The sequence below is a fragment of the Elaeis guineensis genome, chromosome 1 (genome assembly GCF_000442705.2).
Source record: "Elaeis guineensis isolate ETL-2024a chromosome 1, EG11, whole genome shotgun sequence".
Taxonomy (NCBI): Eukaryota; Viridiplantae; Streptophyta; class Magnoliopsida; order Arecales; family Arecaceae; genus Elaeis; species Elaeis guineensis.
In genome coordinates, this window is record NC_025993.2 from 4338145 (window position 1) to 4362793 (window position 24649).

General features: G+C 37.2%; 1 long non-coding RNA gene across 6 annotated transcripts; it reads right to left on the bottom strand.

The window, feature by feature from the left end:
* Positions 1–500: 500 nt before the first annotated feature.
* LOC105034834 (uncharacterized) lies at positions 501–10755 on the bottom strand. 6 transcript variants are annotated; one of them, XR_012142257.1, is made up of 7 exons: positions 10436–10755; positions 8094–8596; positions 7942–7988; positions 2835–2885; positions 1642–2742; positions 1312–1533; positions 501–860 (listed from the first exon to the last, which is right to left on the bottom strand). It is a non-coding gene; the product is annotated as an uncharacterized lncRNA (long non-coding RNA). The 6 variants fall into 6 exon arrangements; XR_012142252.1 differs by having other exon boundaries at positions 1642–2885; positions 7942–7985; XR_012142250.1 differs by having other exon boundaries at positions 1642–2885.
* Between the last annotated feature and the right edge of the window lie 13894 nt (positions 10756–24649).

The window sequence follows — 24649 nt, forward strand, 5'->3', positions numbered from 1 at the left end:
CAGATGATCTGGCCGATAGAGCACCTTCGTTGTGGTTCTTAATCTATTGTCAAATGACCGGAAACTTCATCTGTAGTGCATCAAGAAATGTATCCCATCAATGGATGGAAGCTAGTTGGTTTTTGATAGTGATTTGATCTTGATGTTTTGGTCCAGGAAGTTGAAGGTTTTTCATAAAGAAAGCCGCCAGTCTGCTTACTGTTTCTAAAATAAACCTGTTGGTAGAGACATCTAGTCTATCCTCAAACCAAATTGCTTTCTGTCCTAAGGACCTCTGTTATTTCACTTCCTCCAGGATTATACATCAAAACTTTTATTCTGTTTTTACAGAAAGTAAGAATATACATTGTTTAAGTAGTCATTTTCATCATACCCTATCTTGAGCAGGGCCCCTTGCTGAATTATAAAAAACAAAGATCGCCACTTAAATTAACCAGCAGTTTTACCTTTCAAGCTTCTGGTGTCACTGAGTTGTGTAAGAAACTTGATAAGAATGAATATGATGAACACTGTCAAGCAGCAAAAGTCCCATGTATATTAGGAAAGTTTCAGCCGTAGATCTTGTTCTTCAGTACATCATATTGCTATCAGCTATCTGTTGCTGTATATGACATTGTACAAGAATGACATCTCTATCTACAAAAGTTTACATTTGCAATTTTTCTTGCCTGTTTGAGAGGTTGAAGTTGAAAAAGAAATCACCAGCATTAGCCAGAACCAGTCATACCATCCTAAGAGGGAATCCACATCAGGTGTCACAATAACATGCTTCTTGATATTGCTTAGATTGCAGCTATGCTCTTAACGTTGATAGCTGATGCAACATGTTGGGTAAATTTGATTTCTGCACATGGAGAAACCTGCAAAGCAAATAATCAACAGTAGAAAAAAAATTATTGGGATTATTGAAGATGACAAGCAGAGGAGCAAACATAACAATCCGAGCTTCAGAATCAAGATGTGTTCTTCGTGAAATTACAAGCTTGAAACCAGGAGTTCCTCATGCAGTACTAGCATATAAACACAGCTTGCATGAGGGTTCACCAGTAACTACTATTTCCAAAAGATATATTTCTATAGTTAATATTGGTACTCTATCCTAAGCTGCAGCCTCACAGCAGAGAATTCTGGAGGCGTGAAGGAACTCAGCTTTGCTGTTGTTAAATCTTAACAAAATTTCCTGTCCAATCACAAACATCACCTATGCAGCGCTGGGAGGATGGATGCTTTGGAATGCAATAGTTCCCAGATGCTATTACTGACAAATCTATGCTGAAGAATAAACAGGTGAAGTTGAAATAACGTACTTGCCTTAAAGATATGAATTCCTACTTTACAATGCCACTCTTATGCACCAGCATCGTCCTGAATGTTCCCATCAGACTTCTTTGAAGATTTATCCTCAATCTGTTTCAATATGTTGCTAGTTGCATCCCTTGCCCAGTATTTCCCTTCAGCCTTGATTTCTTTCCCCTTAACAGCATGAGCAGCAGCAGCATTAGGCCGCTTTGCAACTGGAAGAGATGAGGGCATCTGAAAAAGGAGCAGGTAATTATCCTCACTTTCATCCTGAGGACCAACAAAGCGTTAGGGCATTACATATACCCACAAAGTGATATTTTTATAGTCAAAATAGTATACCATCAGGCCAGGCTCATTTTCTGGCTTAATCTTAGTTCGGTCTTGATCTGAATTTTTGTTTTGGTCTGGATGTGGAGATAAACTTGGCCAATTCTTCCTCGGCTCTTCCAAGGAGAAATCTGAAAGCAGCGTTAAGTTCAGGTCTCTTCACTCTTTCAGGGTGCATACGTTTTGAGAACTCACCGTCATCTGTGTCGCCTGAATCCAGAGGGATGCCCTCATTCTGCTGCTGGAAGTGTTAAACACAAACAAAAAGCGGAATCACATCCATTTCTTCGCACCTAGCTACCTACACACTGAGCGGCAAAAAAGCAACAACATAGAAGGGCAGATATTAGGAGGGTTAGAGGTCCAATCACTCGCCGATGGCTCAGCACATTCCTTCTTTGATGACAAGGCTAACAGATTCCCACCATCTGCAGGAGAGACATCACGGCATTCTAGGATGGTCGGCAAGGACAGACCGGTAGAACGTTCAAATCAGCAAAATATAGTACATGATATCTATTTCAATTAACTAATCTGAGAACATTTCCTGTATCTTGCGGCATTCAAGTCTTGCTAAAGCTTTAGTTTTTGGGAAAAATACCAACAACAAGTAGCAAAATCATCATAATTGGACGGTAGTTAAGAATTGAAACGTGACCCTTCTTTGAATATAAATAACATATTCAGGTAGTCACTGCAAAGCAGTTTTTCTCTATCCTGAATGTGGCTGTATCTTAGTTACATCATGAAGAGGCAATAACTACACGAGGATGAAATTTAGGTGACCAAACATGCATCATTGCCAATTGAACTACTATAAGTGCTTAGAAGACAGTTCCCAAAGCTAAACTATGATCTACCTGGATCACTGTTATCTGACGAAGAGTGACTAGATAATGAGTTCATTTTCTGCAGCAGCAAGTGTAGACATTGAAAAAAAAAAAAAAAAAAGAAAAGGCAGTCCAATACATGAGGCTTCCATCATTATGGAGTCTGGAGAGGATCGGATGTATGCAATATTATCCTCACGTGGAGAGATTGTTTCCACATTTTGAACCCATAACCCTCTAGATCACAGTGAAGCAACCTTACAGTTGTGCCATGGCTCATGCTCTAGCAGCAAGTGCAAATGTAAACATAGTAAATGCTTGTTCTTATGTTGCATGCGAAAATCATAATAAGATCAGAAGAACCCTGTCACTCACCCATGGCTGATCATATTTTTTTCTTTGATGGGGTGACCATATCAAGAGCATCTGCAGGAAATAAAAAATATTCCATTGTTGGATGATGGTAAACTAGGTGCTTGGTTAAAGCAGCAAATGAGATGGTTGTTGTACAAGTGACCTTGATGTTTGCTTCAAAAATATTGCCAGCAGAAATGCCAAAGGGCTTTGCAGACGTTGATTCCCTTTCATCAATGTGCACTGAGGTACACATATAGGACCCCATACCAAGATTTAAAGCATGGATTTATGTACTGGCTTTTTACACAGATTCAGACATATAGCATACAGAATCCAATGTATAGATGGGGTCTGAAGCCGGCCATACAGATATGTAGGTACTGACATGTCTTAAGACATGTAACTTGAGTTCATGAAATTCAGCTTGTGAAGTATTTAATTAAAATTCTTGCTATACTACAGTTGCTAATTTGCCATTCATCTATCTTTGGTGCAGAACAGGATATGAAACAAGGGAGAGAATTTGTTAACCAAAAGATAAACCAAACCCACATCCCACCCCTACCATTCTCATTCAGCCTTTCCAAAAATCAAAAATATTTTCAAAGTTTATCAGATCATATCAAAAGATTTGTGCAGCCTCCTTGGACTTATTCCAGATTTCTCATGCTTACCAGGAGGCCAACCAACCGACTGATAGCTTGGCTGGGAGACCCGACGATGGGTCCTTCTTGTTCCCCTGTTCTCTCCCCTGCACCACCAGTCTGCTGGTTATGGCTGATTTGGCGGGTGTTTCTTCTTTTCGTTCTTAGTTTCTTTTTCTTCATGGGGTTGTACCCCATCTTATATGAGTGCATCCAACACCAATCTCTCCAAAGACCAGCTTGTGAAAGAGAGTGAACGCAAGTCTTTGGCTTGATAAGACATAGCCGGCGTTCGAAAATCAAGCTCTTGCTTATCTTTGAATGAGACTTTGTCCTTTCTTTGAACGTCTTGTATATCCACTAATCATAATTTTGAAGTGCTAATCTAGACCTATCTAGCTGCTCATATAAAAAAAAAAAAAAAAATCCAGGAATAGATTGTCCCACTTTCAAAAAATCATCATTGCAGTGCAAAAATGGTGTTGTTTAGTAAGGAACCAAAATTTCAGATGGTCAATGTGAACAGTGCTGATAAGATTCTCTGCATATTGGTGTTCATAGGCAAGCTGGTTTATAAAATGTTGAACTGATGAGAACAATACGACAAGCCCAGCAATGACTTAAAAGATCTAGCTGGATTCTATAAATACGAAGTTCTTGGGCAACACATGGGAGCATCAATCGCAACTGGCAGTTTACTTGCTTAAGAAGACAAAAATATATCTATTGATCATAATACACATGTATTTTTGATGCATCAAATCACTTTCAATGAAAAAAATTGGAGATATTCACATAGTCAATGCCTTTATATGTGTTGATGTACAAGGTTCGCAACTCCATTAAAGAATTGGAACATTTCTTAAGCAATAAATCAAACATAGCCAGGGAAATGACCTTCTACTAATAATATTTTACAGTTGGCATTTGGGATGATGACCTTTAAAAATAAGGCCTTTGCTAACTATATAAGGTTGGCCTTAGGAACCCATCCGATATCCAAAAACATGCATCTTCTTCAATATGAGCATCTTCAATTACCTTTCTATGTTTCCTGTCTGCATTTATGTACCCTATAGGCCTCTGTTGCACATAATCGCAAGTATATACAATCTAGATTCATTTTGATTGCTTCTTCCCCTATTTGTGTGACCATGAAGCTACCATTGCATTGGAATCCACCCAGGATGTACAAGCCCTTGATTTAGTCCAGTTCTTAGGATGCAGTTGCAGAAATCTCCAATTTATCCATCTGTATCTTCATTTTTATTTTATGTACAACAAGGACAACATGGTAAGAGCTTGTGCCTTTCAGCATCTTATTGGCTATTGAGTTTAACTAAAACCTCAACTATGTATATACTGGTACTAGTAGCATTTGATATGCTTATTTTTGCCATAAATTTATAATCATTAGCCTCTAAATTTGATATGCTTATTTTTAGCCATAAATTTATAATCATTAGCCTCTAAAGAACCACTCCACCATCACAGATTTTACATGCTCCTGTGACATTGGGTGCAAAAATTGCTTCCATGTCACATAAAAAGAGTGCCATACTAACTGCATTTTATGGCATTTTATGGCATACCGTAGAATATAATTAAGCACCAAAGTGATGACATCATAGCATCATATTTAACTACACATACTGAGACATGATTGGAACACTTTAGAACAAAATTTTCAAATTTAAATTCTGATTAGGTTATTTAATTATCCCAGAAGGAGGTTACCACTATCTAAACAACATGAATTATTGATGACACTCAATTACAAGTTGATGATAGCACATCTTAAAAGTAAGGCTATTTAAGTTTGCATTAAAATACATGGGTGATATATCCCTGATCTGACTTGCTTCTTTGCCAGATTGTCGTCCTAAGCACCTGAGTCATGCTCCTGGTAAACTGGATATTTTTATAGCTAGCACCAATCATTTGTAGTCTTACAACAATTCACACCCACTAAGAGCCTCAGTCTTGTGGGGAGGCACCTAATTTATCCAAATTGAAAAACCATCATGACTGGCCTGTCAAGAGGCTAATGCTTTGGGAGCTTGTTATCATGAAAGGTATGCAAGAGCTGCAAGTAGTCTACAAAACTACGACATTCTTGAATGGTCCCATGAAGTGCTTCAAAACTTGTTTACTTCTGGCTAGTTCTAGAGTATGGTATTGATGATGGAAGGATAACCATTCTATCTTGAAGATGACTGTAGCCTGATATCTTAGGATCAAAGTTACACATCCAAATCTGTAAAACCCTCCCTTTTCTGCATGTTGCTTCCAACATAATCAAAGTTGTTATGACTGGTTAAGAATTTTCATTTCAAGCATAGTAGCTTCAGCAAGAGGAATAATATTTTAGGCTTTCTACTGGGTTCTAACAGCATTGCTTTAGCAGTATCCTAAGATGTGTAAATGAATAATTTTTTCTAGTGATGATTATTTTGTATTTACTTACCTACACAGCATATTATAAGCTAATTTGAGATGAACAGCATCGTCCAGACAGCAATTTCCTAGTTCCTGGACACTGAGGATTCCTTCTCTCCTTACAGCAAGTATACACACTTGATCAATCATGCCCTTTTGGATAATAGGCATTAGTGTTGCTCCACAAAAGCTCCATTTGATGCTAATTTCAATTGAGAATAAACATTCAATATGCATTGTCATTATTGGATGGCTCTGTCTGGTCGCCATCTCATGACCAAACAGTGTGCAAACAATTTGCATGGTTAATTTATTAATGTTCCTCATTTTATTCATGAACTTCTACCACCATGTCTTCAATATCTCCAAACAACAATCACTTGATCCCTCATGTTCCATCTTCTTTAAGCTCATCCAACATGAATAAAAATTAGATCCACGATTAATCTGATTTTATACTCCACTATGAGCTTCTGTGTCTTTCTTGCTGACTCCCTTATCTTGTGGAGAAAAGAAGAAAAACTATATCATATCTCATGCTAGTCAAGGTTGAATATTTGCACAATCTAACATTATTATGAAGGTTGATTGGAATATCTGAATGTTTTTCTTCAAACTTAGAAGTTGCCTTTCACTACTTCTAATCCTTATATCATGACAACCATAGTGTTAAATGGAAAAGAACTAAGCCTCATAATTGGCAGCATTTACAATGGAGCAAGATATGTATGGACTTGTTGCAGGATGTCATTCATTTTTATGCTCATACCTTTCCGCTTGCATTATTATGAAGATTTGGCTAATTAGGAAGACCCTTGGAACCTCAAGCATTTCTATCATCTACCTGAAAAACTATTAGTTTTCTACATTCTGGTCCACTGTGAGATAAAGGAGGCAAACCAGAAAGAATATAAAGAGGCACTTCATCATTTTATATTGATTATGATATATGTAATACACATAATTGAAACAATGCATTTACAAGCTATAGAACTAAGGTCTACTATAGATCCCCAAATTGTACAAAACCTACCTTTAGTTGTTTTTACATTATGATAACCTAGCAAACATATAAACCTCAATATCCTCCCACTACTACATGCTTTTTATGCTTATAGGCCCTTGTTCTTTGGCTAACATTTTGATCCATAAGTAACCCAACCTTTTAGCTCTTTAATACTATTTTGGCTCAAGTCTCAATTAGATTATGCATGACTTGCATTACTCTGGGGATTCACATACAGCATCAAAAAAAGGTACAAGGACAGGAAAAGAAATAAATCCGTATCATTATCCAATTATATAGATATGCATTTAAAAAATTTAGCTAGATACTCCACATAATTGGCCCAATTTTGTTAACATCAGTAGATTGATGGATAAAATCCTAACCTAAATTTCAATGATCGGTGTTTCTGCATTTTCACCAAGCTAGAACATATTGTCCGCGCAACAGGAAAGAAAATGCAAAAACTTTTTGAGAATCTAAAATTGAGTAGCCAATGGATGCAGACTGATACTAGTTTTTAGTTTGGTTTTATAGCATAGCCTTGGTACAAAATCATGATGAGAATTGATCGTCTTATCAAATACTTCGAACAGATAGACTGCAAATGTCATGCATTATTCGCCTCCGAGCTTTTTGGTGCAACACGTAGGGGCACCTATTAGCAGAAATCAAAGAACGTCAAGAAGTAGGAGTGACCATTTTCAGAGGCTGTAGGCATAGCTTCTTTCTCATCTTGTACGCAAACTATTTATCCGCTGAAACCCTCCCAACCCATCACAGTTAACGAACAAGATATAAATCATGAACAGCAATATAAATCAAAATCAAGATGCTCAGATTCCCATATTCCCAGAAAATCCAAAGCCAAAACAAAGTTCGGCTTCAGCACCGAAATGCAAGAACCTTTAGAGTTTCCCGAAATCAGACATGCCAAGAAGTGGAAAAATCGCACCATTATTCAAAGATATCCAATTAAAATCGATGAAAAATATGTGATTATCTAAAACTAAAGATCCAGAGCAAGAGATCCTACCGAAGTAAACGAACACTCACTTGAACAAAGATTTCAGCCCCTTCCTGCTATCAGACATTCAAGAAAAGATCAGAATAAGAATCAAACACCAGCCGTCAACATCAAGATTAAACAAAATATATGTCTAATCGACGCAGAGAGAGAGAGAATACCAAGAAGAAGAAGAGGAGCAGTAACCTCTGGTCCAAGAAACGGTGAGAGCTCTTTTGAGAGGGAGAGAGAGAGTACCAAGAAGAAGGAGACGAGGAAGAAGAAGAAGAAGAACAGTGACTTCGCGTCCAAGAAACGGTGAGAGGTCTTTCGAGAAGGAGGGAACCGCGCACTCGGAGTCCGGGGAGGTAGCATGTAAAAGAGGTAGAGTGGATCCGCTGCAATTTGAATTGCAAAAGACCATGGTGCAGCTGCAGTTGGAAATCGCTGCCCCGCTGGAAAACAGAGCTCGGAAACGTGTGCGTCAGTTTGTTTATCTGATCCGTTATCTCTTGCAAGTCATGTTGCATTGGATCCTCTCCAGGCCGGGGAGCCATCGGATTTTAAATCTGTTTTGTCCACTCCCTTTACTTGTCCATCCATTGGTTAGTTCGGGGAAACGCTCGCATCACAATTGGGGAAATTAGTTGGGGGAACTGCCAACTGGAATATCACGGGAACCCGGCTGCAATGAGCCAATAACCATGAGTCTATGCCACCCAATTGATGGGAAGAGGATTATTATGCTTAATAAGTTGATTTTGAGTGAGAAGAGGAGCTTTTTTTTTTGGTAGAAGAGAAGAGCAGTTTAACGCAAATAAAATTTAACTCTGGTTAAATCAGTAATGGTAGTAAAACATTAATTGGATCTAATCAACAAAAAAACGAGCATCAATTAGATTCTTCCTTTAGAAAGAGATTTTGCTTTCGGCTTGACCTCCTATTTGCATTGTATAAAAAAATTAGAAGCTAGAATTGATCAATTTACAAAAGTTACGAGGGGGGGCTGCAAAATATGAGATGGAGTCTTCATCGTTGATTGTAGATGATCTAAAGCACAAAAGTTTCACGATACATGGATGATCTATGAATTGAAGCAAAACTCTCTAACCAAAATCTAAGGATGCATTTGGTTGAGGTATGTTAGATTAAGGAAAAATCCAATAACTTTTGAAAATTATTTATTTTAAAAAATAATTTGTGAGGAAAAATAAATTTTATCATATTTGGTTTGTAAAAAAATTATTCTACAAGATAGAATGGAAAAAATATTATTATGTTTGATTAGAGATAATTTTATGTAGGCATACGGCCATATTTTCAATAATATTTTTGAATAAAAAATTCAAGTAATAGCATTTTTTTCTTGATCCATTTGTTAGCCATTCATGGTCTACTTACACGAATGTCATCAATATTATCTATTTTGAATATTAAAATATATTTATATGAGTTAATAAATATTTTTGAATTAATTATATATTAATAAATTTTACGATGGTTTGATATATAAAAGAATATATTAATTATTAATAAATCATATGTTAGATTTATTGATAATTAATAAATATTCATAATTGATCTACTAATAATCAATATTTATTAATAAATATATTAATATATTGTTATAATCAATATTAATTATATATTATGATTAATATTAGTTATATATTAATATAATATAATTGAGGATATTTTCATCAAGAAATAATATTTTTAGATCAAATAATCAAATACAAAAAAAATAAATATCACATTTCTTGTAGTATTTATTTTATCTTCTCTCTCAAGAAAATAATTATAGGATCTATCAATTATTCTATCGCTTCTTTTATCCATTTTTCATACCAAAAATGATAATTTGATAGAGAATTTATTTTTTTATACCAAATTACCTCCCAACAAATGAGCTTTAAATTGGAGAGAATGTTGGCTTAATATAGTGTAGCCTCCTCCAACTGGCTCAGGCAAATAAGTCATAATATAGTCACTCATGCTAACAAAATTTACACATCCAGCCACCATGTCACGAGGGGATACAACCACGCCCATGCAACACATAATCCTTTTTTTTTTTTTAATTCCTTTTCAACGAGGAGGTAACCACCAAATCTAAAAGAAATTTTTTGCGCGGTGATTGGCTTACGCACAGAACTAAGTAAAAAAAAAAAAATTTTCCACACTACTATCTGGTTTCATGCATGAGCCAATCATCACATGCGGTGCATACGTTCTGCATCACATCATGCGGTGTACAAAGAATTTCTCCCAAATCCAAAAGCTAGGACAAGCCCCAATTGTGTGTACATATGGCCATATTTTCTCAAATTTTCTCAAAGTTGTGATGACCAAGTGCTCTCTGGTGCCCAACTATTTGTGAAAAATGCATAACTATAATGCAGATGCACTTCTCTTAAAATCTATGAGACAGGTTAAAAAATGCCCTCGACTACTAGCAATTAGAAAACAATTACGGAACGGTCGTTGAGTCATAATTTAAACATGAAGTCCCTTTTTCTCTTACCAGGGCCCATGGTCTCTCTCCGATTCATAATTCGTTCTGCCACGGGCGTAAGTTTCTGGGGCTGCTTGATGCCGCGAAAACCTTCACAACCGACGGCCGCATAGGCGTCGGTGTGGCGGTAACTCACCGGTTCCTCACCCTCCCCGGAATAGGACCAGGAAAGGCACCTCAATAGCCGTCTTCGCGGCCGTCGGCATAGAGGCCGGAAGTGACCGTGGAGAAGAAGATGGGATTCTGGAGAAGGGGAGGAAATCGAAGGAGGCTTTTGCCAGAGAGAGGAGAGGAAGGGCGGTGGAGGAGAGCCTCCAGAGGATGCGATCATGGCTTCAGGAGTGGAGAATATCGGAGTGAGAATGGAGAAGGGATGGTTTTAAGCATAGGGGCCCAGGAAACGCGTCTGAGGCCTGTTCGGATGATCCTCCGGGATTTTTAGTATTGGAAACACAGCTTGGCCCAGCCCATGTTAATCTAACTTTTCTAGGCCCATTTCATAGGGAGAAAAATAGATCTTCTGAGATGCGTTTTTCTCCCTATAGGATTCAGGCTGACCCACTTTGAACCTATTTTTGAGAATTCTATAAATCTGGGCCTGACCCAGGCTGTGGTCCTATGATCATGCTGGATTATATAGGATCATCCAAACAAGCTGCTAGCCGGTGTGTCGAACTGCTGCTAATATCTATTCAAGAGGTCAAGAAGAACCCAAGTGATTTTGGTCAAAAGAAAATGCAGCATGCGAAGAATTCTGCACCAACAAATGGTAGTTTAAGTATTAACTTGAGCCCTTGCAGCCCTCCTGGATGAAAAGTTAGAACCTTTACAGGTCAATTGAACTCTAAAGCAACAACCTTCTAAAAAAGGGGAGAGAGCATGGACAAATGTAGACTATGTTAGAAAGCTCTTGAGCTTTAGTTTGTATCTTCATCGGTGCCATGTTGATTTTAACTCATTGATAAGTAGTAGCCTCCTCAGATGGCAATTAAAAATTCATTTTCAATTGTGAACCAAACTCATCATCTCTACTTTTTGATCTAATGAAATAACTAGACAAACTAGTTAAAGAATCAATTATTTGCTATTTGATCTTATTCTGAAACTTTTGCCACACATAAGGCTAAACTCTAGGATGATTGTTTGATGAATGATAGTGATCCAAATACATTATAGTGAACATATTATCCAAGATTTACGTAAATACTAATTTTGAAACTCAAAATTATATTAAGATACTAATGAATTTGATGCTGTTATATTAATTTGATATATGCATGTGCGTAAAAATATGCATATATAAGTAGATGTGCAATGCTTGTGATTGGGCCATAAAGGAGTACTTGATGAATGGATGTAATTAATCCACATTAGAATAGAGTGTTTTCACCACCATATTATGTTTTAGTTTATGTGAATTTAGATATGCACTTCGATAGCTTGTTAATTCGGCAGACATTTGCATAAAACTAATTATATAAACTTATATTAATTATACAAAATATATAACTATAATTATCTTTGTTATATCTTTTCTTGAGAGGGTAAGATAATCTTACTTAGTATAAATAATTATCTTATTTAGTACAAATAATAATCTAGCTTGGTCCAAATATATGAGGATAGTTACTCGAAGCTTAAATTTGGACATCCTTTTGTTGGGAGGAAGAGCTAGAGGAGGGGGCAAATTATAAGGTTATGTACTACCTATCAAAAGAGTATGTATTTTTGTGGAGACTCCATAGTAGTCAATTTCATGGGCCAAACTCTTCCTTCAAAAGATATTAATATGATGTTGTGATGTTGCATATGTGATGATATTTCTCTCTTCTACTAGGCAATTAATGCATAAAAATATAAAACTAAAGGATAGTATATGTCGTGGTATAGAAAGAAAGGCATCATTAATCCTGATTGTGAGTCAAGGAGAACTTTAGCTTATATAGAAAAGGACCATCTTTTCATATGAAGTACTTTTTAAAAGATAAAATTATGAGGTCCATAGACTAGAGTGGACAATATTTCACGTGCTGCACCATAAACCCTCGACTGCAACGGTATATAAAATAGGCAATCACTTTTTTAGACATACAAAACAAAAAAAAAATTCTTTGTAGATATTTGAATTGCATTTTCCTAAATCATAATAAAAATAATTTAATTAGTTATTATATGAAGTTCTATTCCAAGGACAGATAGATAAGCATATTTTAGTACAAAATAGTCAGAGATTGTTTGATTCTTAAACACAAATAGTTGAAGATTTGTTTGATTCTCAAACACAAATAACAAATTGTATGTCTCCTCAGAATATCTTATAAGACTCTACCAAGCTTCGAGATCATGCCAGATTATCTTTAAAAGTAGCCCCGTCCTACCCCAAGTGCGAATTTTGCAAAAAAAAAAAAAAAAAATAAATATCATGACCTATACAAGAAGGATGATGGAATGTTTATAGTGACAGGATAACACCAGGAAGTGCCACAGCTATCGTCTATTAATTCTTGATGCTAGCTAGTCTTGCACTGGCATGGCATGACATGATCCGACCGTCCTTTCTTCTGCCGTACGAACCATTTCTTGACGCATCATAAGAAAAAGCTTAGGGAGTGCATGTATATACATATGGAGCAACATTTAGCATTTATCACCCATGATGCAAGCATGGAGATCCCCATGATGGGACGGCTCACATCCACATCTACTCCCGGGCATTTAACTCCACCACCCCATCCAATGCTTCCCTCCGTTTTGTCTCCCCCGCCCCGTACTACTCGGTCCACGCCTAACACCAAAAAGTAAATGGTAAATCCCCATCAAATCCCCTGCCTTTTTTTTTTATTCGCACGTGAAGTCGAGAACAAACATCAAATCAATAGATGAAGCGTACAGTTACTTCGATCGCCGTAAACTTTTGTCTCCTCCTCGAACCACGTCATTCCCATCCTTCAAAAAAACTGCCACGTGGCAAAAGTCTACAAATTTATAATATTATAAATATATAAATATTATGACTACATAAATATATGTATATATGCAGCACGAATCACGAGGTAAGGGACGATTGGTTGGTGCTGACATTGACGTGTCTCTATTTTTTTTTTTGCCCCTCTTCACGGAAGTCGATGCTTGAAGTCAACCTGATGACCGGACGCTGGCCCAGGAGGGCGTGTGGGTCGCCTTACCCAAGGGTCAGCTTAAGGATGGGTCACCTCGAAGGGACGAATCTGTTTCCTCTCTCTCATATATTATAACACTTTTTCTCTCACTATTTCTTTGGCTCTGAGGCCTCAGCCTTCTTTTCCGTGTCCCCCCGTCGTACGCTCTGCACTCGCGAGAAGCACGCGATCCTCGCTATGACTTTTTGTACAACCTTTTGATTCGAGGAAAATTTTAAAAAAAAAGATTATAAATACAGGTACTAATGTTTTTGTTTAAATTGGAACGCACTCATTCGCAAAGTAGGGGAGAGTTCCACGGAGAGAAGGCTCGTTTATGGAAAATATCTGATTCGGCCGACCGGCGGTTTTCATAGACGACAATACACCACCACTACCCTCTCTGCCAGGCTGGAGAGGGGTGTGTTTACCTACCCTTGCTGTCTGGTGAAATTGATACATGGAGGAGACTTTCATAGGAGTGGATTTTATTTTATTTTATTTTTTGCTTTTACACACACACACACACACACACACACACACACACACACACACACACACACACACACATATATATATATATATATATATATATATATATATATATATATATATATATATATATATATGATGAAATTGATACATGGAGGAGACTTTCATAGGAGTGGATTTTATTTTATTTTTACTTTTACATATATATATATAATTTATAAGAAAATCTAATATTATGTTTATTTTCAAATAATAAAAATAAATTGAAATGTAAATCGAAATAGAATGACAATGGAATGTGGTGAATTGGAGCCGCGATTTCCATTCAATTGTTTGGACGTGGAAAAAAATGTATGAAAAAGAAATAACAATTGGATTCCAATATATAATTTAATTAATTATATATTTAGTTTATATTAATTTTTCAAATATATTTAACTTTTTATTTTATATTTTATTAATTATTTATTATTTACTATATTACATACCTTATGTTGCGGTCAATCCCCTGTAGCGCCTGTCGCTGGTGAAGAGCACCTGCAAAATGAAGTCCATACTAATCGAAATTGTATCCGACAGAGATCCTCTGATGCTCAAATAAGTAGAGAGTGGTGAATAGCAGATAAGAGTATTTGAAATGACAAAGTGTTAGCTCAAAATTATCTTATCAATACTGTTCGTTTACCTCCATTTTATAGATAATTCAGATATAACCATCGAGCATGTGATCCCACTTTTTATTAGGCTATAATCATAGAGTTAATGGGCGGTTTATGCCTATTGATAGTCGTGACACGTAGTCGATGACCATTCATAACGGTTAAACATGTGAGTTCCGCATATTCGGACATTATGTGATCATGAGGTGCCATTGATCATGTTCTAGCATTATGTACTGGCAGTTCAGATAAACCGAGTATATATCGGTAATAGTAGTAGGTCGACAGTCGTGGAGTTCCGAATGAGCGTCGATCGATAATTTTGATATATCAATGATCATCAGTCGGATATTCACTGAGTCATCGTGGTTGTCCGTCGATGGTTGAGAATAGCCGACTGTCGGTTGGTCAACTGATTGTTAGTCGGAGTATTGTGTTCATAAGGACGATGTAGAATCAGAGTCGAGGATCGGTTAAATTATCCCAATAGTTGCCCTCCACTCCTAAGTCCAAGGTGGTCTGACGTGTATATTATCACGTGGTCTGTCACGTTGGACGAAAGGAGTTGTCACGTGCTGTCTCGAGCCCCGACTCGACTGCTGGTATTAATGATTTTTTGCAATATGAGAGATCTTCAGCTATTTTGCTGTTTCGATAGCTGTGAAATCATCATTGGGCTGTCGTTTTGATAAGATAATTCGACGCCCAAGACATCTGGATGATTTGATTCTGTCTAGTAGATATTGGCCACATGTCCAAACATCATTGGCTCTGAGCTGTTCATGCAGATAACGGTAAGGTGGCATGATCTGGGAATGAATGCATCGAATCATCCGACCAATGGTCGGTCTTGATGTTGCCACGTGTCGATATCTGAGGAGATCCAGGTTTGATCGATTTTATCCAGACCGTTGAGGGGTCCTATATATATACATAGTTATTTTCATCCAGGCTTTACTTTGCATTTGTTAACATCCTCTTCAACAGAAGGTTCTGCTGGAAGGTCGCCCCAGTACTAGGAGCTCCAGGGTATTATTTCTCGCACCATCCTTTGACTTCAAGTTGAGTTTTCCTGTCTTCCTCTTTAGGTTTTTTCCCCTAGAGGTTTTTGTTTTCTCTTTTTAGTTCTCCATTTTTCATGGCTAGTAGAAAAGCTTCTTCTTCTCGGGATAGTTGATCGGAGAATCCAACCAACGACTCTCCTTCGGATCCAGAAATGAAAGCTTCTTCTTTATCCGAACACAATGTTGACTGGCTTTGGGAGCAGTACCGTATCCCGGAGCAGTATCAGCTTTCTGCTCCTAATTCGGATGGTCGGATGAATTTTTCTCCTCTGGGTCTGGTCGTAATTTAATCGAGGACCTTCGGGTCGATCTTCGATTTTTGATTCTGGAGTTCATCCGAAATCTTCTTGATTATTATGGTCTCTGTCCTGCTCAGTTGGCCCTGAATTCTATCCGGCTAATCATCAGCTTCATCCTATTGTGTCAGCTTATACCGACTGTTCCTCGTCCTTCTCTTTTTCGATCTTTCTTAGTCCTTCATCGTCATCCGAAGGTCAAAGATTGATGATTCTTCAACTTGAGAAAAGGCCTATCTTTTATCATCGATCTTTCATCGTCTATTCATGGATGGAAGAACCAATTTTTTTTTATTTCTTCTTTTTCTCCTTGAGATTTTTCTTCATGCTGGAGTGATCCAAGGACTGGCCCTAACGAGAACAGTCGGATGGAGGCCAATGATCGAAAAGATTTTCTCCGACTGAAGGATATGGCAGTTTTACCGCAGTGAGAGCTGATGACCGAATAAGCTCTCTACAATGCCGGACTTAGTTCGGTCACTTCTTTAGGTATAATATAGTCGGTTACTTTATCTTTCATGTCTGTTTCTAAACTTTATATCAATCTTTTTGTTTTGATTGCAGCTATGCAGCCAAGAGATGAGTATCGACCGCTGATATCCGCTCGCACGTATGCTACCAAGAAAAAGGCAGCAGCTGAAGCTGGACCCTCTCGATCGTCGAATAAGGGTCGGATTTCTACTCCATCAGTATTGGCGAGGGAATCCGACATTCCATCAGAGATGGTTCCTGAGCCAATCTTGATGTTGTCAGCCCTGACAATGCTTCCTGAGGTACCATCTGTTGAAGATGGGACAGCAGGAGAGGACGGGGTTGCAGCAGTATCAATGACGGCTCCATCAGTAGAGGTTCGGATTAGGGCGGGAGTTGCAACCGAATCTGAGCAGTCTACAGCTGCGCCAGCCGTTCCTCCAGCAGAACATTCTCGAGCGCAGTCGAGCTCCAACTTTCCAACATTCTCAAGCGTTGAACTGTCGATCGAAGATCGAGGGAAGGCGCCAGTGACTTTAGCCGATGACGGGTCATCTGCTAGCCTTCAAACTCTTTTCGACATTCGGATCTCTAAGGGTGAGTCAGCCTTGGCCAATCCGACATTGGCCAAGCGGCTTATCGAAGCTGCTCTTCTCCTGACTAATCGGGAGAATAGAAAGAACCAGACTATCGTTGAAATATTTTCTTCCTTTCATTCGATGATATTCGGGGTAAATTTTCTGACATCTCTTTTTTTTATTTGATCTGACTTGATTTATCTTCTGCTTTCAGTGAGTGCATGACATGCACGATCTAAAAAGCGATTATCGGAAGATTATCGATTTTCGTCGGTCGTGGATGGATAAGGTGGTGGCCGTCACCATCGAAAAGAATACTGCCGTCGAACAACTCTAAGCAGTAACTAAATGGGAGAAAGAACTTCAAGAGCAAATCTCCTGAATGACGGTCAATCTACAGTCCTCTAAGGCCGAACTTGAATCGGCATGCCAGAACATCTCATCCCTCGAGTCTCAGATCAGGAGCAAGAAGCACTCCATCCATTGGCTCCGACGAGAGAGGGATGGATGCATTGATGAACTTGAAGCTGAACACGTAAGGCATCGGGCCATCCTGAAAAGGCTGGCACTGGCCAATGCTGAGTTGGCCTCCGCACGAACTGAAGTAAAGTCGGTGAAGAACGCTCTAAGTCTAGCCGTCGAGAACTTCAAGAATTTTAAAAAAATCAAGAAAGAAATTCTCGAAGACGGATATGCTTCCTACTGCGTCGGGTATGAGGACGATCGAGATGCAATCGAAAAATTATATCCGGACCTAGACTTGAGCAGCATCATTCCTCCTGGCTCGGGAGATGAAGCTGCTGAAGAAGGGGCTACACCGACTGAAGACGACGCACCGACTGCACCAGAAGCTGCTCCAATCGTCGATGTTGCACCGGAGCAAGGAGATGAAGACAACGACTGGTGACAGGTGTAGCATTTTTATTTTTTTTTTTGTAATTGAAAGAATTTTGTAATCGAATTTTAGTCTAATTTTTGTGACTTCCTTTTCAATAAGTGAAAGAATTTTTTCAAGTATAATTTTTTTTTCTATGTACTTGCAATATCGTAGAATCGTAGTTTGACTATCGAATATCGATCGATAAGTTGAATGTTCGATAGTAATTGTAGAATTATTCGTTAGTCGAATATCAATTGACATACTTTTTAGGTATTAGGATAAACGGTGATCAGCCGAATATCCTTCGACCGATCATAGTCAAGTCAGTATATCTAATTATTTGATAAACGATAGTAAGCCGAATATCCTTCGACCAATCGTAGTCAACTCGGTATAGTTTCAATTTGATCTGGATCGTATTGCCATAGTATTTCACTTAGTTAAAACTAAGTCGGCATAAATAGTTGTTCAATTAGAGTCGACTTTTACAGTAGAAAATTGAGATATAGTCGGTACTGAGATACAGTCGGTATATTGATTTTTATAATAAAAATTGAGATATAGTCGATGTATTGATTTTTACAGTGAAAAATTAAAATATAGTCGATAAGAATTGACCATCCATTTATCAGTCTAATATTACTTTGTAGTTGGCCAAAATTTTTGTGATTATGAAATTCAATGTTTCATTCTGAATACTGTACATATGAACAACTTTATTAATAATATAACTTTAAATCGTCAGCATTCCACATCCGTGGAATAATTGTTCCCTCAAGAGTTTCCAGCCGATATGCATCCGATCTAAGTATCTCGGTTATTTTGTAGGATCCTTTCCAATTCGGAGATAATTTTTTCTGATCTAGAGGTCTTAAAACTTTTATTTTTCTTAGGACCAAATCTCCTGGATAGAAGATCTTCGGGTTTAACTTTTGCATTATAGTACCGAGCTACTCTTTACCGATATACTGCCATCCGACCTTGAGCTTGTTGTCGAACTTCTGGAAGTAAGTCTAGATTGACCCTCCAACATTCTGAATTGCTCGACTCACTATATTATTTCATCATTACTGATGGTAATCCGATCTCAAATGGGATCATCACTTTTATTCTATAAGCCAGATTGAATGGCGATTTTTCCATTGGTATGCGAGGAGTTGTTCGATATACCCATAAGACCGGATATAATTCTTTCATCCAGAGGTCTTTAGCTTCATTCAGTCTGATTTTGAGTCCATACAAGATTATTCGGTTTGTCACTTTCACTTCACCGTTGGATTGTGGATGGCCGATTGATATGAGTTTGTGCGTAATGTAAAAATTTGCATAGAACTCTTTGAAGTTCTGATTGTCGAATTATCGATCATTGTCGGTGATGCTGGTATGTGGTAGATCGAATTTGCATATGATTGATTTCTGAATGAAGTCTTCCATCTTACTTTCTGTGATTTATATCAGAGGTCCGACTTCTATCCATTTGTTAAAGTAATCAATGACAACCACTATAAATTTTCTCTGATCAGACGTCGGAGGAAAAGAATCAAGTATATCTATTCTTCATTGTGCAAAGGACCATGGCCCAACAATTGACGTCAGCTGACTAGTCGATTGATGCTGTATATTTACATATTTTTGGCATGGTTCACATCGTTGGACAAGTTCAACTGCATCTTTTTTCATAGTGGGCCAATAGTATTTTTGTCGTAAGACTTTATAAACCAGAGATTTGCCCCTCAAGTGATTTCCACAAATTTCTTCATGAACATCTCTGAGTGCATAGTCAACGTCTGTTGGTCCCAAATACTTTACTAAGGAAAGAGAGAATGATCTCTTGTAAAGTTAGCCATTCATCAAAATATATTGCGAGGCCATCCATATGAGTCATTTAGCTTCTAAGGGATTCGTAGGTAGAGTTCCATCAGTCAAGTACTGAATGATCGGATCCATCCAGTTTGGTTCATCATTGATTTATAGCACTTCTTCGACTTTATCAATACTCAGCTGTTCAAGGTATTCGACAAATGTCCGACCCAGCGAGTTGAATGAAATTATTGCAAGTCTGAAAAGTGCATCGGCTCGAGCATTTTTTATTCTTAGGATGTGAAAGATTTCAAAATATTTTAGAATCAACGTAAGATCTTTTACCTTCTAAAGATACTTCATCATAATAGGATCTCGGACTTCAAACTCGTCCTTAACTTGCCCAGCAATCAACTGTGAGTCCGTGAAAATCTTCAGGCTGTCAATGTCAAGCTCTTTGACAATCTTTAAGCCGACTGAGAGTGCTTCATATTCGACTTTATTATTCGAAGCTTTGAAATTGAATCGAAGGACATATTCAGTTACAACTCCTTCAGAATTGATGAGGATGAGACCAGCTCTACTGTCTTGTGTATTAAATGCTCCATCAATATGTAGCACCTATGCTGACGTTAAGTCAGACTCGAGAGTTGTAACTTACTTTATTTTATCGTTAACTTTATCCTCAAGATTATTATCAGGTATTGTACACTCGACGACAAAGTCAGCCAAAACTTGTGCCTTCATCGATGGACGGAAGCGATATTGTATATCAAATTTGTTGAGCTTTATTATCCACTTTATCATTTGATCTAAAGTGTCAGATCGATGTAAAATTACCTTCAACGATTGATCTGTCAAGATGACAATAGGATGTGCTTGGAAGTATGGACGAAGCCGTTGTGATGATATGATTAGAGCGTAGATCATTTTCTTCGCTCTTGAATATCTTACTTCGACATTATGAAGCACCTTGTTAGTGTAATAGATAGGTCGTTGAATTCAATTTTCATCCTCTTATCCGCTCTTTTCTGTTTCTTAAGCAGAAAGTCAAAGGTTCGACCTCTTTCCGATGTGCTAATCTGTTATGATCAATCTCCTATAGCGTCCGTCATCGGTGAAGAGCACCTGCAAAATGAAGTCCACACTGACCAAAATTGTATCCAGTGGGGACCCTCCGATGCTTAAGTCAATGAGGAGTGATGAACAGCAGATAAGAATATTTGAAATGGCAGAGTGTTAGCTCAGAATTATCTTACCAATGTCGTTCGTTTACCTTTCTTTAATAGATAATTCAGATATAACCGTCAAATACATGGTCTCACTTTTTATTAAATTATAATCATGGAGTTAATGGATGGTTTATACCTATTGATGGTCGTGACATGTAGTCGATAACCATTCATAACGGTTAAATATGTGGGTTCCGCATATTCTGGCATTATATGATCATGGGGTGCAATTGATCACGTTCTAGCATTCTGTGCTGGCAGTTTCAGATAAACCGACTATATGTCGGTAATAATAGTAGGTCGGTAGTCGTGGAGTTCCGAATGAGCATCAGTCGATAACTCTGATATGCTGATGGTGATCAATCGGATATTTACTGAGTCGACGTGGTTGTCCGTCGATGGTTGAAAATAACCGACTGTCAGTCGGTCAACTGATTGTTAGTCGGAGTATTGTATTCATAAGGCCGATGGAGAGTCGGAGTTGGAGATCGATTGAATTATCCCAACGTCTTAAATTTAAAATTACTATTTCAAATTTTAAGATTAATTTTTTTATATTTTTATATTTATAATTTTTAAATGTTTAGTCATATTTATATTTTGTTTATTAATTTATATTAATTTTTTATATTTATTTAATATATTTTTACTTTTTATGTTCAATATTATCTAATAATTTATATTTATATCTTTATTTTTTTCTTTAACTTGCATTATCAGCACACACTCATTCCAACCCAACATTCTATTTTGGCTTGCACTCTTATTTGGCTCTTTTCTATGTTTAGCAAGTCAACACATATTCATATTTGGCTGGCACTCCTATTTGATCTTTCTCCTTGTTTAGCTATTCTACATTTGGTTTCTCTTTACTTGGTATGTAATCGAGATATTCGTTTCTCTTTACTTAGTATGTAATCGAGATATTCCTTCTTCTTGTAATTGCTACAATAGGTAGACCTTGTAATCTATATATACTCCTATTGGAGAACAATGAAATGCAAGAATCAGAAATTATCCTCAATAAAGATATTACCTTCTTTATGCATTATACAATGCTCATTTATTAGTTTATGATACAGAGTAAAACTTTTTAAGTACTGGTTGATAAAATATTACAAGGTGTGCTCCTTGATATCTTTATTTACTAAAATAATACATTAAATTAAATGTTTAATAAATTATTTATTTTCATTTGATATCATAATCATAGATAATTAATTCACATCAAAACATGCTATTTCCTACCATTTGATACCATAAAATTATTGGTTGGTTCATTATCAAAAATATCACCAATTCCTATTTTCATGAGAATAACCATCCTTCTATGTATAAGTAAAATTCCCCTTTCATCAAGTGAAAGAATAGTGATTTAAAAGAAAATATGGTTTTGTCCTTTATTGTCATATCAAATGCTTGAACAAGGCCAAAGTTAGAATCTCCATTCCATTACAATACGCATTTCAGGGAACCAAATGTGGTGCAGAGAGTTAGAACCTAAGATTTTTTAAAGATCTAACCTTGGACCATAACTAACCAGAAGTTTCCAAATTATTTTAGATAGAATCTGGGTCCAGTGCAAGTAGGTGTTAATTTTTATTAGTTCCAGTGCTGATCCTCACAAACACTAAAAATTGATCTCTTTCATTAGCCCTTGACTATGATTAAAGATACCCATTATCATCACGCTTTAATGATTTGACCATGCCAAACATTTGGAAAAACACATCCTAGTTCGAACCTAGAATGACTTCAAAATGGAGGGGGTGTAATTATAGAGTTACAGCCTAGTTTGCATCAAGCGCATGTGTTGGATGGTCATCATTAACACAAATATCATATTGTGATACTTCCACTAGGATGGAGAAAATTGAATCATTGCATTTCACGCCACACAATGTACATATATTATCTATCAAGATGGACATTTTATAGGTTAAAATTGTACATAATTAAGTTGGTGGCATTATTCTCACACTATTTCAAGCTAGCTAGAATCAAAATTCCAACATTACTTATACCACTTAGTCAATCAAAACCTCAACTTATCATCATGTTGAAAGAGTTTAGTTTCACTGTGAGAAAAATAATTTTCCCATTATGAGTTTTGTTGTGGCAAATAGTATTTGCCTCTAAAAACAATTTTCATATATAATCGAGAAAATAATTGCCCTTATTGTATGATATGGTGACAAAAAAAAAAAAAACTTTTAAAAGTATCTATTTACAAAGACAACTTTTTTTTGCCTCTATAGTTTTTTTAAATATATAAATACAAATATTAATTATTGCTAAAATTTTAACCATGGTGGCTATAAATATTTAAAGACAATTTCATGAATTTTAGCAGCTTTTTTTTTGTGCTTTAGCATACGTTGTTGTAATGTTTGCATCAAGAATGAGGGTGCCTAATTCTTATGTGAACATGAAATTTTCTATCAAAAGTATTGGGACAATACAACCGACCCCTGACTCTAACTCTACATCGGTCGAATGAGCATACGACACCGACTTACAATTGGTTGACTGATCGAGAATCGGTTATTACTGACCAACAACTGATGACTCAATAAATCGTCGACCGAAGACCATCGACATATCAGAGTTACCAGCCGATGCACATGCGGATCTTTTACCGACTTATCAGTATTACCGATATATAGTCGGTTTATCTGTTCAACACATCCTAACCATTGTGAACGATTATCAACTACGTGTCACGGTATTTAGTGAAAATTAACGACCCACTAACTCCACAATAATGGTCCGATAATTTAGTGCCATAAAAAGCGGGACCACGTGCTCGACGATTATATCAGAATTATCTATAAAAGGGAGTAAATGAGTAGCACCGGATAAGGATAATTTCTGGGTCAAGACTCTGCTACTTATTTTATCTACTGTTCACCAACTCCTCTCTGATTTTGGCATCGGAGGATTTTCGTCGGACACAACTTCGATCTGTGAGGACTTGATTTTGCAGGTGCTCTTCATCAGCGACAGGCGCTAAGGAGTTGGACGCAACAAAAAGTATGATGGAGATCACATAGGAAGCTTAGGTGAAAAAATAGTAATTATTTAATTTAATTTTGTTGGGCATGAATGTGAAGCTTTACACTTCAAGTGGTAGGACATGTACTGCACTCTTGAAGGCTCATGTAAAAGGAATTAATTACGAGCTTGGCCACTTAATTATAATTCCATGGTACAGTACTGCACGGCGCGAAGTCCGTCGAAGGGTCGCCATTTGATGTGCCATCCTAATTAACCCCATGGGTCTAAAATATAGAGGGATCCACCCGTAGCCGATGCCTCCTCATTTGATGCCTCTTCCATGTCCTCCTCTTAAATCCGGTCTGGTGAAAAGGTCGTTATTATGGTCATTACTATTTTCTTTTATGTCGGGGTGGGAATGGAGGTGTTATGAGTTGTGGCTATCATTGCATTGAATGCAGAGGGATCTAATAAGATGGTGAGAGGATCATACAATATGTGCATTTAATGTCATACATGTATTTAAACCTAGGTTCATTTAAGTTTCAATTTTAATTGTCCACTGAAGAGTGGGGTTGGGGAAGAGAGAGAGGGAG